This window comes from Pseudophryne corroboree, chromosome 5, assembly GCF_028390025.1.
Source record: "Pseudophryne corroboree isolate aPseCor3 chromosome 5, aPseCor3.hap2, whole genome shotgun sequence".
NCBI classification, from domain to species: Eukaryota; Metazoa; Chordata; class Amphibia; order Anura; family Myobatrachidae; genus Pseudophryne; species Pseudophryne corroboree.
Genome location: NC_086448.1, coordinates 59670320 through 59689132, shown reverse-complemented (window position 1 = coordinate 59689132; position 18813 = coordinate 59670320).

Here is an 18813-nt window from a genome sequence, read left to right as displayed (position 1 = left end):
TCTCTCTGCTATATCCGTTCTCTGCCTGAAAAAAAAAACGATACACAGCACAGTCAGTCACACAGTGTGACTCAGTCTGTGTGCACTCAGCTCAGCCCAGTGTGCTGCACAGTCATCAATGTATAAATTAAAAGCTTATAATTAATTGTGGGGGAGACTGGGGAGCACTGCAGGTTGTTAGCAGGAGCCAGGAGTACAATTATATTAATTAACAGTGCACACTTTTGCTGCAGGAGTGGTGACCAGTGCCTGACCACCAGTATAGTATTGTTGTATACTACTAATATCTCTTTAAATATCAACCAGTCTATATTAGCAGCAGACACAGTACAGTGCGGTAGTTCACGGCTGTGGCTACCTCTGTGTCGGCACACGGCAGGCAGTCCGTCCGACCAGAATTGTATTATTTATTATTATATACCTACCACCTAACCGTGGTTTTTTTTTCATTCTTTATACCGTCATAGTGTCATCCTAATTGTTACGAGTATACTACTATCTCTTTATCAACCAGTGTACAGTGCGGTAGTTCACGGCTGTGGCTACCTCTGTGTCGGCACACGGCAGGCAGTCCGTCCGACCAGAATTGTATTATTTATTATTATATACCTACCACCTAACCGTGGTTTTTTTTTCATTCTTTATACCGTCATAGTGTCATCCTAATTGTTACGAGTATACTACTATCTCTTTATCAACCAGTGTACAGTGCGGTAGTTCACGGCTGTGGCTACCTCTGTGTCGGCACACGGCAGGCAGTCCGTCCGACCAGAATTGTATTATTTATTATTATATACCTACCACCTAACCGTGGTTTTTTTTTCATTCTTTATACCGTCATAGTGTCATCCTAATTGTTACGAGTATACTACTATCTCTTTATCAACCAGTGTACAGTGCGGTAGTTCACGGCTGTGGCTACCTCTGTGTCGGCACACGGCAGGCAGTCCGTCCGACCAGAATTGTATTATTTATTATTATATACCTACCACCTAACCGTGGTTTTTTTTTCATTCTTTATACCGTCATAGTGTCATCCTAATTGTTACGAGTATACTACTATCTCTTTATCAACCAGTGTACAGTGCGGTAGTTCACGGCTGTGGCTACCTCTGTGTCGGCACACGGCAGGCAGTCCGTCCGACCAGAATTGTATTATTTATTATTATATACCTACCACCTAACCGTGGTTTTTTTTTCATTCTTTATACCGTCATAGTGTCATCCTAATTGTTACGAGTATACTACTATCTCTTTATCAACCAGTGTACAGTGCGGTAGTTCACGGCTGTGGCTACCTCTGTGTCGGCACACGGCAGGCAGTCCGTCCGACCAGAATTGTATTATTTATTATTATATACCTACCACCTAACCGTGGTTTTTTTTTCATTCTTTATACCGTCATAGTGTCATCCTAATTGTTACGAGTATACTACTATCTCTTTATCAACCAGTGTACAGTGCGGTAGTTCACGGCTGTGGCTACCTCTGTGTCGGCACACGGCAGGCAGTCCGTCCGACCAGAATTGTATTATTTATTATTATATACCTACCACCTAACCGTGGTTTTTTTTTCATTCTTTATACCGTCATAGTGTCATCCTAATTGTTACGAGTATACTACTATCTCTTTATCAACCAGTGTACAGTGCGGTAGTTCACGGCTGTGGCTACCTCTGTGTCGGCACACGGCAGGCAGTCCGTCCGACCAGAATTGTATTATTTATTATTATATACCTACCACCTAACCGTGGTTTTTTTTTCATTCTTTATACCGTCATAGTGTCATCCTAATTGTTACGAGTATACTACTATCTCTTTATCAACCAGTGTACAGTGCGGTAGTTCACGGCTGTGGCTACCTCTGTGTCGGCACACGGCAGGCAGTCCGTCCGACCAGAATTGTATTATTTATTATTATATACCTACCACCTAACCGTGGTTTTTTTTTCATTCTTTATACCGTCATAGTGTCATCCTAATTGTTACGAGTATACTACTATCTCTTTATCAACCAGTGTACAGTGCGGTAGTTCACGGCTGTGGCTACCTCTGTGTCGGCACACGGCAGGCAGTCCGTCCGACCAGAATTGTATTATTTATTATTATATACCTACCACCTAACCGTGGTTTTTTTTTCATTCTTTATACCGTCATAGTGTCATCCTAATTGTTACGAGTATACTACTATCTCTTTATCAACCAGTGTACAGTGCGGTAGTTCACGGCTGTGGCTACCTCTGTGTCGGCACACGGCAGGCAGTCCGTCCGACCAGAATTGTATTATTTATTATTATATACCTACCACCTAACCGTGGTTTTTTTTTCATTCTTTATACCGTCATAGTGTCATCCTAATTGTTACGAGTATACTACTATCTCTTTATCAACCAGTGTACAGTGCGGTAGTTCACGGCTGTGGCTACCTCTGTGTCGGCAGTCGGCAGGCAGTCCGTCCATCCATAATTGTATTATTATTATAATATATACCACCTAACCGTGGTTTTTTTTTCATTCTTTATACCGTCGTCATAGTGTCATACTAGTTGTTACGAGTATACTACTATCTCTTTATCAACCAGTGTACAGTGCGGTAGTTCACGGCTGTGGCTACCTCTGTGTCGGCAGTCGGCAGGCAGTCCGTCCATCCATAATTGTATTATTATTATAATATATACCACCTAACCGTGGTTTTTTTATACCACCTAACCGTGGCAGTCCGTCCATAATTGTATACTAGTATCCAATCCATCCATCTCCATTGTTTACCTGAGGTGCCTTTTAGTTCTGCCTATAAAATATGGAGAACAAAAAAGTTGAGGTTCCAAAATTAGGGAAAGATCAAGATCCACTTCCACCTCGTGCTGAAGCTGCTGCCACTAGTCATGGCCGAGACGATGAAATGCCAGCAACGTCGTCTGCCAAGGCCGATGCCCAATGTCATAGTACAGAGCATGTCAAATCCAAAACACCAAATATCAGAAAAAAAAGGACTCCAAAACCTAAAATAAAATTGTCGGAGGAGAAGCGTAAACTTGCCAATATGCCATTTACCACACGGAGTGGCAAGGAACGGCTGAGGCCCTGGCCTATGTTCATGGCTAGTGGTTCAGCTTCACATGAGGATGGAAGCACTCAGCCTCTCGCTAGAAAACTGAAAAGACTCAAGCTGGCAAAAGCACCGCAAAGAACTGTGCGTTCTTTGAAATCCCAAATCCACAAGGAGAGTCCAATTGTGTCGTTTGCGATGCCTGACCTTCCCAACACTGGACGTGAAGAGCATGCGCCTTCCACTATTTGCATGCCCCCTGCAAGTGCTGGAAGGAGCACCCGCAGTCCAGTTCCTGATAGTCAGATTGAAGATGTCAGTGTTGAAGTACACCAGGATGAGGAGGATATGGGTGTTGCTGGCGCTGGGGAGGAAATTGACCAGGAGGATTCTGATGGTGAGGTGGTTTGTTTAAGTCAGGCACCCGGGGAGACACCTGTTGTCCGTGGGAGGAATATGGCCGTTGACATGCCAGGTGAAAATACCAAAAAAATCAGCTCTTCGGTGTGGAGGTATTTCACCAGAAATGCGGACAACAGGTGTCAAGCCGTGTGTTCCCTTTGTCAAGCTGTAATAAGTAGGGGTAAGGACGTTAACCACCTCGGAACATCCTCCCTTATACGTCACCTGCAGCGCATTCATAATAAGTCAGTGACAAGTTCAAAAACTTTGGGTGACAGCGGAAGCAGTCCACTGACCAGTAAATCCCTTCCTCTTGTAACCAAGCTCACGCAAACCACCCCACCAACTCCCTCAGTGTCAATTTCCTCCTTCCCCAGGAATGCCAATAGTCCTGCAGGCCATGTCACTGGCAAGTCTGACGAGTCCTCTCCTGCCTGGGATTCCTCCGATGCATCCTTGCGTGTAACGCCTACTGCTGCTGGCGCTGCTGTTGTTGCCGCTGGGAGTCGATGGTCATCCCAGAGGGGAAGTCGTAAGCCCACTTGTACTACTTCCAGTAAGCAATTGACTGTTCAACAGTCCTTTGCGAGGAAGATGAAATATCACAGCAGTCATCCTACTGCAAAGCGGATAACTGAGTCCTTGACAACTATGTTGGTGTTAGACGTGCGTCCGGTATCCGCCGTTAGTTCACAGGGAACTAGACAATTTATTGAGGCAGTGTGCCCCCGTTACCAAATACCATCTAGGTTCCACTTCTCTAGGCAGGCGATACCGAGAATGTACACGGACGTCAGAAAAAGACTCACCAGTGTCCTAAAAAATGCAGTTGTACCCAATGTCCACTTAACCACGGACATGTGGACAAGTGGAGCAGGGCAGGGTCAGGACTATATGACTGTGACAGCCCACTGGGTAGATGTATGGACTCCCGCCGCAAGAACAGCAGCGGCGGCACCAGTAGCAGCATCTCGCAAACGCCAACTCTTTCCTAGGCAGGCTACGCTTTGTATCACCGCTTTCCAGAATACGCACACAGCTGAAAACCTCTTACGGCAACTGAGGAAGATCATCGCGGAATGGCTTACCCCAATTGGACTCTCCTGTGGATTTGTGGCATCGGACAACGCCAGCAATATTGTGTGTGCATTAAATATGGGCAAATTCCAGCACGTCCCATGTTTTGCACATACCTTGAATTTGGTGGTGCAGAATTTTTTAAAAAACGACAGGGGCGTGCAAGAGATGCTGTCGGTGGCCAGAAAAATTGCGGGACACTTTCGGCGTACAGGCACCACGTACAGAAGACTGGAGCACCACCAAAAACTACTGAACCTGCCCTGCCATCATCTGAAGCAAGAAGTGGTAACGAGGTGGAATTCAACCCTCTATATGCTTCAGAGGTTGGAGGAGCAGCAAAAGGCCATTCAAGCCTATACAATTGAGCACGATATAGGAGATGGAATGCACCTGTCTCAAGTGCAGTGGAGAATGATTTCAACGTTGTGCAAGGTTCTGATGCCCTTTGAACTTGCCACACGTGAAGTCAGTTCAGACACTGCCAGCCTGAGTCAGGTCATTCCCCTCATCAGGCTTTTGCAGAAGAAGCTGGAGGCATTGAAGAAGGAGCTAACACGGAGCGATTCCGCTAGGCATGTGGGACTTGTGGATGCAGCCCTTAATTCGCTTAACAAGGATTCATGGGTGGTCAATCTGTTGAAATCAGAGCACTACATTTTGGCCACCGTGCTCGATCCTAGATTTAAAGCCTACCTTGGATCTCTCTTTCCGGCAGACACAGGTCTGCTGGGGTTGAAAGACCTGCTGGTGACAAAATTGTCAAGTCAAGCGGAACGCGACCTGTCAACATCTCCTCCTTCACATTCTCCCGCAACTGGGGGTGCGAGGAAAAGGCTCAGAATTCCGAGCCCACCCGCTGGCGGTGATGCAGGGCAGTCTGGAGCGACTGCTGATGCTGACATCTGGTCCGGACTGAAGGACCTGACAACGATTACGGACATGTCGTCTACTGTCACTGCATATGATTCTCTCAACATTGATAGAATGGTGGAGGATTATATGAGTGACCGCATCCAAGTAGGCACGTCACACAGTCCGTACTTATACTGGCAGGAAAAAGAGGCAATTTGGAGGCCCTTGCACAAACTGGCTTTATTCTACCTAAGTTGCCCTCCCACAAGTGTGTACTCCGAAAGAGTGTTTAGTGCCGCCGCTCACCTTGTCAGCAATCGGCGTACGAGGTTACATCCAGAAAATGTGGAGAAGATGATGTTCATTAAAATGAATTATAATCAATTCCTCCGCGGAGACATTGACCAGCAGCAATTGCCTCCACAAAGTACACAGGGAGCTGAGATGGTGGATTCCAGTGGGGACGAATTGATAATCTGTGAGGAGGGGGATGTACACGGTGATATATCGGAGGGTGAAGATGAGGTGGACATCTTGCCTCTGTAGAGCCAGTTTGTGCAAGGAGAGATTAATTGCTTCTTTTTTGGGGGGGGTCCAAACCAACCCGTCATATCAGTCACAGTCGTGTGGCAGACCCTGTCACTGAAATGATGGGTTGGTTAAAGTGTGCATGTCCTGTTTTGTTTATACAACATAAGGGTGGGTGGGAGGGCCCAAGGATAATTCCATCTTGCACCTCTTTTTTCTTTTCTTTTTCTTTGCATCATGTGCTGATTGGGGAGGGTTTTTTGGAAGGGACATCCTGCGTGACACTGCAGTGCCACTCCTAGATGGGCCCGGTGTTTGTGTCGGCCACTAGGGTCGCTAATCTTACTCACACAGCTACCTCATTGCGCCTCTTTTTTTCTTTGCGTCATGTGCTGTTTGGGGAGGGTTTTTTGGAAGGGACATCCTGCGTGACACTGCAGTGCCACTCCTAGATGTGCCCGGTGTTTGTGTCGGCCACTAGGGTCGCTAATCTTACTCACACAGTCAGCTACCTCATTGCGCCTCTTTTTTTCTTTGCGTCATGTGCTGTTTGGGGAGGGTTTTTTGGAAGGGCCATCCTGCGTGACACTGCAGTGCCACTCCTAGATGGGCCCGGTGTTTGTGTCGGCCACTAGGGTCGCTTATCTTACTCACACAGCGACCTCGGTGCAAATTTTAGGACTAAAAATAATATTGTGAGGTGTGATGTGTTCAGAATAGGCTGAAAATGAGTGTAAATTATGTTTTTTGAGGTTAATAATACTTTGGGATCAAAATTACCCCCAAATTCTATGATTTAAGCTGTTTTTTAGGGTTTTTTGAAAAAAACACCCGAATCCAAAACACACCCGAATCCGACAAAAAAAATTCGGTGAGGTTTTGCCAAAACGCGGTCGAACCCAAAACACGGCCGCGGAACCGAACCCAAAACCAAAACACAAAACCCGAAAAATTTCCGGCGCTCATCTCTAGATTCTACAGGAGGATTTTCTGAAATTAGGTTTTGCATTAATCCCCAAATAAGGGCAGTCTCCGTCTTTTTACAAATGATGCAACCGATTCTCAGCCCACTGCCAGTGATGGTATTCCGTTGCACCATCGTTGCACCTTTGCTGCACCATCGAACTTACCCTATGGCAGGAGAAATTTTGCCATCTGAACCTGACCTCTTTACCGCCTCTGACCGCAACATCCCTGCGTCTGGCTAGCCAGTGGAAGCTCCAGAGATGAGGCTGCAGCGCAGTCCAGAATTCAAATAGAGGAGTCACACCAACTGTCACCCCAAACATCGCCGGCCAGGACTCACTGGCAGTTGGTGTGGCTCTCTTATTTGAATTTTAGACTGCGCTGCATTCCCCACCTCTGGATCCGCCACTGCTAGCCACACCCCTGTTACCTCCCGGGAATGCCCTCTGACATGCTAAAATGGGTGCAGGGGGTGCAAATGCTATGGGGGCCCTGGACACAGGTCATATAGTTGTCTGACAAGTTCCCAGAATTGTTTGCTAAGCAATTCAGTCTGACCCGTTGCCAGGCTTAAATGGTGTGGCATTCCAAGGACGTCAGAGAAATCCACCTGTTAGTAGGCGGCGTATATTTTTCACCTAGTATAGAGCAGATGCACAAACATGCTGATAGTAGAAACAAGGTACCAGGGGCGTTTTAAGAGAGGAGAAGGTCCGTGTGCAGCCTTCTGCTTCAGGGGCCCCCTCCTCTCTGACTGATGCACAGCATTGATTTAATACTTACCTCTCTGGATTTCCCCGGCGGTGCCATCCTTCCCCGCGCCAGCGGCAACAGAGTCTAAGCAGACTCTATTGCGCATGCGCAAATCTCTGGGAACACGGCGCAGCGGCCATTTTCCCGAAGATTTTGCTGATGCGCATGCGCGAAACGTCAGAAAAATGGCCGCCGTGCTATCTTTCCGGAGTTTTCAGCAGGCGCAATAGAGTTTGTTCCCCCTAGTGGTCAAACTCTATTGCGCTGCCGAAAAGGGATGGCTTCGATGGGGGACTTCAGAGAGGTAAGTATTAACCAAATGGGTGCAGTGTGTGCGGGGTGGACCTGGGAGTCCATGTGCCTCGCACGCACTGCACCTATTATAGAAACGCCAATGCAAGGCACATATATTATTACACATGCAGGTCCGTCTCGCAAGGCATACACCTCCACATATGGAAGAATATGCATGCCTCTTTTGTGCAAAGCACACGCTATTTCCTCCCAAGCCTGCACCAGCTCCTATATCTGTGCCTCTGGCCAGGTCATGTAGTAATCAGGCCAAGGGTATCTTCCCTTTTTACCTGCTGAGAATGTGTGCTACCACCAGTCAGTTATTGTAGGCGGCCGGCAGGGATATTCACAGCTAACCCCTGTACTTTGCCTAGATCCGCAACCCCCAGGAGAGAACATTACTCCATTGCAGACGCTGCATGTGGGATAAGGTAAGAATAAAATAACTGTGAAATAATTCTACACCCTTTCCCCAATTTCCTCCCGGTGCGCTAAGGCACCTAGTAGGCCAATGGGTACGGCAAGTGCAGCCATGCTTGTCTTGTGTGAAGCGGACTATAATGACAGTTGCACTTGCATTAATAGAAGTGTACTGTACATCCACATTTTACGAGCAAGGCCCTCTACCCTGATGGGCTTTTCCTTCCCTTGCTGGCTTGCTTATACTGTTACAATCTTCACTTCCTCACAGCCAACAACAGCATCAAACCTTTGGGGTCATCCACCCCGCTGCGTATTTGGGTTTACGATAGCTGCTGCAGCAATATTAATAAACCTAGTGCAGTTGAGCTCAAAGCGGCTTATGCTGTAATGAAAGAAAATGCCTAATTAAACTCTATTTTGTAACAAAGCTGTTGCAAAAAGGCTGGGGGGGGGGCTGGGGGGGGGGGTTTAACACCTTTAAAGAGATAATAAAACATATATTTATATATACAGTATATTCTAATTGGTGATGAGCGGGTTCGGTTCCTCGGAAACCGGACCCCCCCGAACTTCACCCATTTTACACGGGTCCGAGGCATACTCGGATTCTCCCGTATGGCTCGGTTAACCCGAGCGCGCCCGAACGTCATCATCCCGCTGTCGGATTCTCGCGAGATTCGGATTCTATATAAGCAGACGCGCGTCGCCGCCATTTTCACTCGTGCATTGGAAATGTTAGGGAGAGGACGTGGCTGGCGTCCTCTCCGTTTTGATTCATTGTTGATGCAAATATTTGTGCTTGCTTTGTATTATTAATATAGGAGGAGTACAGTGCAGAGTTTTCCTGATCAGTGACCACCAGTTTTATCCGTTCTCTGCCTGAAAAAAACGCTCCTTATCCGTTATCTGTGCTCAGTGTGCTGCATATATCTGTGCTCACACTGCTTAATTGTGGGGACTGGGGAGCAGCAGTATTATATAGGAGGAGTACAGTGCAGAGTTTTGCTGACAGTGACAACCAGTATACGTTGTCTGCCTGAAAAACACTCCATATCTGTGCTCAGTGTGCTGCATATATCTGTGCTCACATTGCTTAATTGTGGGGACTGGGGAGCAGCAGTATTATATAGGAGGAGTACAGTGCAGAGTTTTGCTGACAGTGACAACCAGTATACGTTGTCTGCCTGAAAAACACTCCATATCTGTGCTGCATTGAAGTATATAGTAGGAGTACAGTGCATAATTTTGCTGACCACCAGTATATAATATATATGAGTACGGTACAGAAGGCCACTGCTGTACCTACCTCTGTGTCGTCAAGTATACTATCCATCCATACCTGTGGTGCATTTCAGTTTTGCACAGTTTGCTGACCACCAGTATATAATATATAGCATTACGGTACAGTAGGCCACTGCTGTACCTACCTCTGTGTCGTCAAGTATACTATCCATCCATACCTATGGTGCATTTCAGTTTTGCACAGTTTGCTGACCACCAGTATATAATGTATAGCATTACGGTACAGTAGGCCACTGCTGTACCTACCTCTGTGTCGTCAAGTATACTATCCATCCATACCTGTGGTGCATTTCAGTTGTGTGCAGTATATATAGTAGTAGGCCTTTGCTATTGATACTGGCATATAATTCCACACATTAAAAAATGGAGTACAAAAATATGGAGGTTAAAATAGGGAAAGATCAAGATCCACTTCCACCTCGTGCTGAAGCTGCTGCCACTAGTCATGGCCGAGACGGTGAAATGCCATCAACGTCGTCTGCCAAGGCCGATGCCCAATGTCATAGTAGAGAGCATGTAAAATACAAAAAACAAAAGCTCAGTAAAATGACCCAAAAATCTAAATTGAAAGCGTCTGAGGAGAAGCGTAAACTTGCCAATATGCCATTTACGACACGGAGTGGCAAGGAACGGCTGAGGCCCTGGCCTATGTTCATGGCTAGTGGTTCAGCTTCACATGAGGATGGAAGCACTCATCCTCTCACTAGAAAAATGAAAAGACTTAAGCTGGCAAAAGCACAGCAAAGAACTGTGCGTTCTTCTAAATCACAAATCCCCAAGGAGAGTCCAATTGTGTCGGTTGCGATGCCTGACCTTCCCAACACTGGACGGGAAGTACTTGCGCCTTCCACCATTTGCACGCCCCCTGCAAGTGCTGGAAGGAGCACCCGCAGTCCAGTTCCTGATAGTCAAATTGAAGATGTCACTGTTGAAGTACACCAGGATGAGGATATGGGTGTTGCTGGTGCTGGGGAGGAAATTGACAAGGAGGATTCTGATGGTGAGGTGGTTTGTTTAAGTCAGGCACCCAGCGAGACACCTGTTGTCCGTGGGAGGAATATGGTCATTGACATGCCTGGTCAAAATACAAAAAAAATCAGCTCTTCGTTGTGGAATTATTTCAACACAAATGCGGACAACTGGTGTCAAGCCGTGTGTTGCCTTTGTCAAGCTGTAATAAGTAGGGGTAAGGACGTTAACCACCTAGGAACATCCTCCCTTATACGTCACCTGGACCGCATTCATCAGAAGTCAGTGACAAGTTCAAAAACTTTGGGAGACAGCGGAAGCAGTCCACTGACAACTAAATCCCTTCCTCTTGTAACCAAGCTCCTGCAAACCACACCACCAACTACCTCAGTGTCAATTTCCTCCTTACCCAGGAAAGCCAATAGTCCTGCAGGCCATGTCACTGGCAAGTCTGACGAGTCCTCTCCTGCCTGGGATTCCTCCGATGCATCCTTGAGTGTAACGCCTACTGCTGCAGGCGCTGCTGTTGTAGCTGCTGGGAGTCGATCGTCATTCCAAAGGGGAAGTCGGAAGACCACTTGTACTACTTCCAGTAAGCAATTGACTGTCCAACAGTCCTTTGCGAGGAAGATGAAATATCACAGCAGTCATCCTGCTGCAAAGCGGATAACTGAGGCCTTGGCAACCTGGGCGGTGAGAAACGTGGTTCCGGTATCCACCGTTAATTCAGAGGCAACTAGAGACTTGATTGAGGTACTGTGTCCCCGGTACCAAATACCAGTTAGGTTCCATTTCTCTAGGCAGGCGATACCGAAAATGTACACAGGCCTCAGAAAAAGAGTCACCAGTGTCATAAAAAATGGAGTTGTACCCAATGTCCACTTAACCACGGACATGTGGACAAGTGGAGCAGGGCAAACTCAGGACTATATGACTGTGACAGCCCACTGGGTAGATGTATTACCTCCCGCAGCAAGAACAGCAGCGGCGGCACCAGTAGCAGCATCTCGCAAACGCCAACTCGTTCCTAGGCAGGCTACGCTTTGTATCACCGCTTTCCATAAGAGGCACACAGCTGACAACCTCTTACGGAAACTGAGGAACATCATCGCAGAATGGCTTACCCCAATTGGACTCTCCTGGGGATTTGTGACATCGGACAACGCCACCAATATTGTGCGTGCATTACATGTGGGCAAATTCCAGCACGTCCCATGTTTTGCACATACATTGAATTTGGTGGTGCAGAATTATTTAAAAAACGACAGGGGCGTGCAAGAGATGCTGTCGGTGGCCCGAAGAATTGCTGGCCACTTTCGGCATTCAGCCACCGCGTGCCAAAAACTGGAGCACCACCAAACATTCCTGAACCTGCCCTGCCATCATCTGAAGCAAGAGGTGGTAACGAGGTGGAATTCAACCCTCTATATGCTTCAGAGGATGGAGGAGCAGCAAAAGGCCATTCAAGCCTATGCATCTGCCTACGATATAGGCAAAGGAGGGGGAATGCACCTGAATCAAGCGCAGTGGAGAATGATTTCAACGTTGTGCAAGGTTCTGCAACCCTATGAACTTGCCACACGTTAAGTCAGTTCAGACACTGCCAGCCTGAGTCAGGTCATTCCCCTCATCAGGCTTTCTCTATCGTCCTAGTGGATGCTGGGGTTCCTGAAAGGACCATGGGGAATAGCGGCTCCGCAGGAGACAGGGCACAAAAGTAAAGCTTTCCGATCAGGTGGTGTGCACTGGCTCCTCCCCCTATGACCCTCCTCCAAGCCAGTTAGATTTTTGTGCCCGGCCGAGAAGGGTGCAATCTAGGTGGCTGCTTAGAAAAGTTTAGCTTAGGTTTTTTATTTTACAGTGAGTCCTGCTGGCAACAGGATCACTGCAACGAGGGACTTAGGGGAGAAGAAGTGAACTCACCTGCGTGCAGGATGGATTGGCTTCTTGGCTACTGGACATCAGCTCCAGAGGGACGATCACAGGTACAGCCTGGATGGTCACCGGAGCCTTGCCGCCGGCCCCCTTGCAGATGCTGAAGTAAGAAGAGGTCCAGAATCGGCGGCAGAAGACTCCTCAGTCTTCTAAAGGTAGCGCACAGCACTGCAGCTGTGCGCCATTTTCCTCTCAGCACACTTCACACGGCAGTCACTGAGGGTGCAGGGCGCTGGGAGGGGGGCGCCCTGGGAGGCAAATGAATACCTATTTTGGCTAAAAATACCTCACATATAGCCTCCGGAGGCTATATGGAGATATTTAACCCCTGCCAAAATCCGTTAAGAGCGGGAGACGAGGCCGCCGAAAAAGGGGCGGGGCCTATCTCCTCAGCACACAGCGCCATTTTCCCTCACAGAAAGGCTGGAGGGAAGGCTCCCAGGCTCTCCCCTGCACTGCACTACAGAAACAGGGTTAAAACAGAGAGGGGGGGGCACTAATTTGGCGTTAGAAATATATAAAAAAGATGCTATAAGGGAAAACACTTATATAAGGTTGTCCCTATATAATTATAGCGTTTTTGGTGTGTGCTGGCAAACTCTCCCTCTGTCTCTCCAAAGGGCTAGTGGGTCCTGTCCTTCTATCAGAGCATTCCCTGTGTGTGTGCTGTATGTCGGTACGTGTGTGTCGACATGTAGGAGGACGATGTTGGTGAGGAGGCGGAGCAATTGCCTGTAATGGTGATGTCACTCTCTAGGGAGTCGACACCGGAATGGATGGCTTATTTAGGGAATTACGTGATAATGTCAACACGCTGCAAGGTCGGTTGACGACATGAGACGGCCGACAAACAATTAGTACCGGTCCAGACGTCTCAAAAACACCGTCAGGGTTTTAAAACGCCCGTTTACTTTAGTCGGTCGACACAGACACAGACAGGGACACTGAATCCAGTGTCGACGGTGAATAAACAAACGTATTCCTTATTAGGGCCACACGTTAAAGGCAATGAAGGAGGTGTTACATATTTCTGATACTACAAGTACCACAAAAGAGGGTATTATGTGGGATGTGAAAAAACTACCATAGTTTTTCCTGAATCAGATAAATTAAATAAAGTGTGTGATGATGCGTGGGTTCCCCCCGATAGAAAATTATGGGCGGTATACCCTTTCCCGCCAGAAGTTAGGGCGCGTTGGGAAACACCCCTTAGGGTGGATAAGGCGCTCACACGCTTATCAAAACAAGTGGCGGTACCGTCTATAGATAGGGCCGTCCTCAAGGACCAGCTGACAGGAGGCTGGAAAATATCATAAAAAGTATATACACACATACTGGTGTTATACTGCGACCAGCGATCGCCTCAGCCTGGATGTGCAGAGCTGGGGTGGCTTGGTCGGATTCCCTGACTAAAAATATTGATACCCTTGACAGGGACAGTATTTTATTGACTATAGAGCATTTAAAGGATGCATTTCTATATATGCGAGATGCACAGAGGGATATTTGCACTCTGGCATCAAGAGTAAATGCGATGTCCATAACTGCCAGAAGATGTTATGGACACGACAGTGGTCAGGTGATGCAGATTCCAAACGGCACAAAGGTGTATTGCCGTATAAAGGAAGAGGAGTTATTTGGGGTCGGTCCATCGGACCTGGTGGCCACGGCAACTGCTGGAAAATCCACCGTTTTTACCCTAAGTCACATCTCTGCAGAAAAAGACACCGTCTTTTCAGCCTCAGTCCTTTCGTCCCTATAAGATCATATCTGCCCAGGGATAGAGGAAAGGGAAGAAGACTGCAGCAGGCAGCCCATTCCCAGGAACAGAAGCGTTCCACCGCTTCTGACAAGTTCTCAGCATGGCGCTGAGACCATACAGGACCCCTGGATCCTACAAGTAGTATCCCAGGGGTACAGATTGGAATGTCGAGAAGTTTCCCCTTCGCAGGCTCCTGAAGTCTGCTTTACCAAGGTCTCCCTCCGACAAGGAGGCAGTATGGGAAAAAATTCACAAGCTGTATTCCCAGCGGGTGATAATTAAATTACCCCTCCTACTATAAGAAAAGGGGTATTATTCCACACTATATTGTGGTACTGAAGCCAGAAGGCTAGGTGAGACTTATTCTAAAAAAAAAAAAAAAATTTTTGAACACTTACAAAGGTTCAAATCAAGATGGAGTCACTCAGAGCAGTGATAACGAACCAGGAAGAAGGGGACTATATAGTGTCCCGGGACATCAGGGATGCTTACCTCTATGTCCCAAAATTGCCCTTCTTACTAAGGGTACCTCAGGTTCGTGGTGCAGAACTGTCACTATCAGTTTCAGACGCTGCCGTTTGGATTGTCCGCGGCACCCCGGGTCTTTACCAAGGTAATGGCCGAAATGATGATTCTTCTTCGAAGAAAAGGCGTCTTAATTATCCCTTACTTGGACGATCTCCTGATAAGGGCATAGTCCAGGGAACAGTTGGAGGTCGGAGTAGCACTATCTAGGATACTGCTACAACAGCACGGGTGGATTCTAAATATTCCAAAATCGCAGCTGAGCCCGACGAAACGTCTGCTGTGCCTAGGGATGATTCTGGACACAGTCCAGAAAAAAGGTGTTTCTCCCGGAAGAGAAAGCCAGGGAGTTATCCGAGCTAGTCAGGAACCTCCTAAAAACAGTGCATCATTGCACAAGGGTCCTGGTAAAAATGGTGGCTTCCTACGAAGCAATTCCATTCGGCAGATTTCACGCAAGAACTTTTCAGTGGGATCTGCTGGACAAATGGTCCGGATCGCATCTTCAGATGCATCAGCGGATAACCCTATATCCAAGGACAAGGGTGTCTCTCCTGTGGTGGTTATAGAGTGCTCATCTTCTAGAGGGCCGCAGATTCGGCATTCAGGATTGGATGCTGGTGACCACGGAGCCCAGCCCGAGAGGCTGGGGAGCAGTCACACAAGGAAAAAATTTCCAGGGAGTGTGATCAAGTCTGGAGACTTTTCTCCACATAAATATACTGGAGCTAAGGGTAAATTTATAATGCTCTAAGCTTAGCAAGACCTCTGCTTCAAGGTCAGCCGGTATTGATCCAGTGGGAAAAACATCACGGCAGTCGCCCACGTAAACAGACAGGGCGACACAAGAAGCAGGAGGGCAATGGCAAAAACTGCAAGGACTTTTCGCTGGGCGGAAAATCATGTGATAGCACTGTCAGCAGTGTTTCATCCTGGGAATGGAAACTGGGAAGCAGACTTCCTCAGCAGGCACGACCTCCACCCGGGAGAGTGGAAACTTCATCGGGAAGTTTTTTCCACATGATTGTAAACCGTTGGGAAATACCAAAGGTGGACATGATGGCGTCCCGTCTGAACAAAAAACGGGACAGGTATTGCGCCAGGTCAAGAGACCCTCAGGCAATAGCTGTGGACGTTCTGGTAACACCGTGGGTGTACCAGTCGGTGTATGTGTTCCCTCCTCTGCTTCTCATACCTAAGGTGCTGAGAATTATAAGACGTAGAGGAGTAAGAACTATACTCATGGCTCCGGATTGGCCAAGAAGGACTTGGTACCCGGAACTTCAAGAGATGCTTACAGAGGTCTTATGGCCTCTGCCGCTAAGAAGGGACTTGCTTCAGCAAGTACCATGTCTGTTCCAAGACTTACCGCAGCTGCGTTTGTCGGCATGGCGGTGGAAAGCCGGATCCTAAGGGAAAAAGGCATTCCGGAAGAGGTCATTCCTACCCTGGTCAAAGCCAGAAAGGAGGTGACCGCACAACATTATCACCACATGTGGCGAAAATATGTTGCGTGGTGTGAGGCCAGGAAGGCCCCACAAAGAAATTTCAACTCGGTCGTTTCCTGCATTTCCTGCAAACAGGAGTGTCTATGGGCCTCAAATTGGGGTCCATTAAGGTTCAAATTTCGGCCATGTCGATTTTCTTCCAGAAAGAATTGGCTTCAGTTCCTGAAGTCCAGAAGTTTGTCAAGGGAGTATTGCATATACAACCCCCTTTTGTGCCTCCAGTGGCACTGTGGGATCTCAACGTAGTTCTGGGATTCCTCAAATCACATTGGTTTAAAACCAGTCAAATCTGTGGATTTGAAGCATCTCACATGAAAAGTGACCATGCTCTTGGCCCTGGCCTGGACCAGGCGAGTGTCAAATTGGTGGTTTTTTTCTCAAAAAAGCCCATATCTGTTTGTCCATTCGGACAGGGCAGAGCTGCGGACTCGTCCCCAGTTCTCTCCCTAAGGTGGTGTCAGTGTTTCACCTGAACCAGCTTATTGTGGTGCCTTGCACCTACTAGGGACTTGGAGGACTCCAAGTTGCTAGATGTTGTCAGGGCCCTGAAAATATGTTCCAGGACGGCTGGAGTCAGGAAAACTGACTTGCTGTTATCCTGTATGCACCCAAAAAACTGGGTGCTCTTGCTTCTAAGCAGACTATTGCTAGTTGGATGTGTAATACAATTCAGCTTGCACATTCTGTGGCAGGCCTGCCACAGCCAAAATATGTAAATGCCCATTCCACAAGGAAGGTGGGCTCATCTTGGGCGGCTGCCCGAGGGGTCTCGGCTTTACAAATTTGCCGAGCAGCTACTTGGTCAGGGGCAAACACGTTTGCTAAATTCTACAAATTTGATACCCTGGCTAAGGAGGACCTGGAGTTCTCTCATTCGGTGCTGCAGAGTCATCCGCACTCTCCCGCCCGTTTGGGAGCTTTGGTATAATCCCCATGGTCCTTTCAGGAACCCCAGCATCCACTAGGACGATAGAGAAAATAAGAATTTACTTACCGATAATTCTATTTCTCGGAGTCCGTAGTGGATGCTGGGCGCCCATCCCAAGTGCGGATTATCTGCAATACTTGTACATAGTTACAAAAATCGGGTTATTATTGTTGTGAGCCATCTTTTCAGAGGCTCCGCTGTTGTCGTACTGTTAACTGGGTTTAGATCACAAGTTGTACGGTGTGATTGGTGTGGCTGGTATGAGTCTTACCCGGGATTCAAAATTCCTCCCTTATTGTGTACGCTCGTCCGGGCACAGTACCTAACTGGCTTGGAGGAGGGTCATAGGGGGAGGAGCCAGTGCACACCACCTGATCGGAAAGCTTTACTTTTGTGCCCTGTCTCCTGCGGAGCCGCTATTCCCCATGGTCCTTTCAGGAACCCCAGCATCCACTACGGACTCCGAGAAATAGAATTATCGGTAAGTAAATTCTTATTTTTGCAGAAGAAGCTGGAGACATTGAAGGAGGAGCTAAAACAGAGCGATTCCGCTAGGCATGTGGGACTTGTGGATGGAGCCCTTAATTCACTTAACCAGGATTCACGGGTGGTCAATCTGTTGAAATCAGAGCACTACATTTTGTCCACCGTGCTCGATCCTAGATTTAAAACCTACGTTGTATCTCTCTTTCCGGCAGACACAAGTCTGCAGAGGTTCAAAGACCTGCTGGTGAGAAAATTGTCAAGTCAAGCGGAACGTGACCCGCCAACATCTCCTCCTTCACATTCTCCCGCAACTGGGGGTGCGAGGAAAAGGCTAAGAATTCCGAGCCCACCCGCTGGCGGTGATGCAGGGCAGTCTGGAGTGAGTGCTGACATCTGGTCCGGACTGAAGGACCTGCCAACGATTACGGACATGTCGTCTACTGTCACTGCATATGATTCTCTCACCATTGAAAGAATGGTGGAGGATTATATGAGTGACCGCATCCAAGTAGGCACGTCAGACAGTCCGTACGTATACTGGCAGGAAAAAGAGGCAATTTGGAGGCCCTTGCACAAACTGGCTTTATTCTACCTAAGTTGCCCTCCCTCCAGTGTGTACTCCGAAAGAGTGTTTAGTGCAGCCGCTCACCTTGTCAGCAATCGGCGTACGAGGTTACTTCCAGAAAATGTGGAGAAGATGATGTTCATCAAAATGAATTATAATCAATTCCTCCGTGGAGACATTCACCAGCAGCAATTGCCTCCAGAAAGTACACAGGGACCTGAGATGGTGGATTCCAGTGGGGACGAATTAATAATCTGTGAGGAGGGGGATGTACACAGTTAAAGGGGTGAGGAATCTGAGGATGATGATGAGGTGGACATCTTGCCTCTGTAGAGCCAGGTTGTGCAAGGAGAGATTGATTGCTTCTTTTTTTGGTGGGGGCCCAAACCAACCAGTCATTTCAGTCACAGTCGTGTGGCAGACCCTGTCGCTGAAATGATGGGTTCGTTAAAGTGTGCATGTCCTGTTTATACAACATAAGGGTGG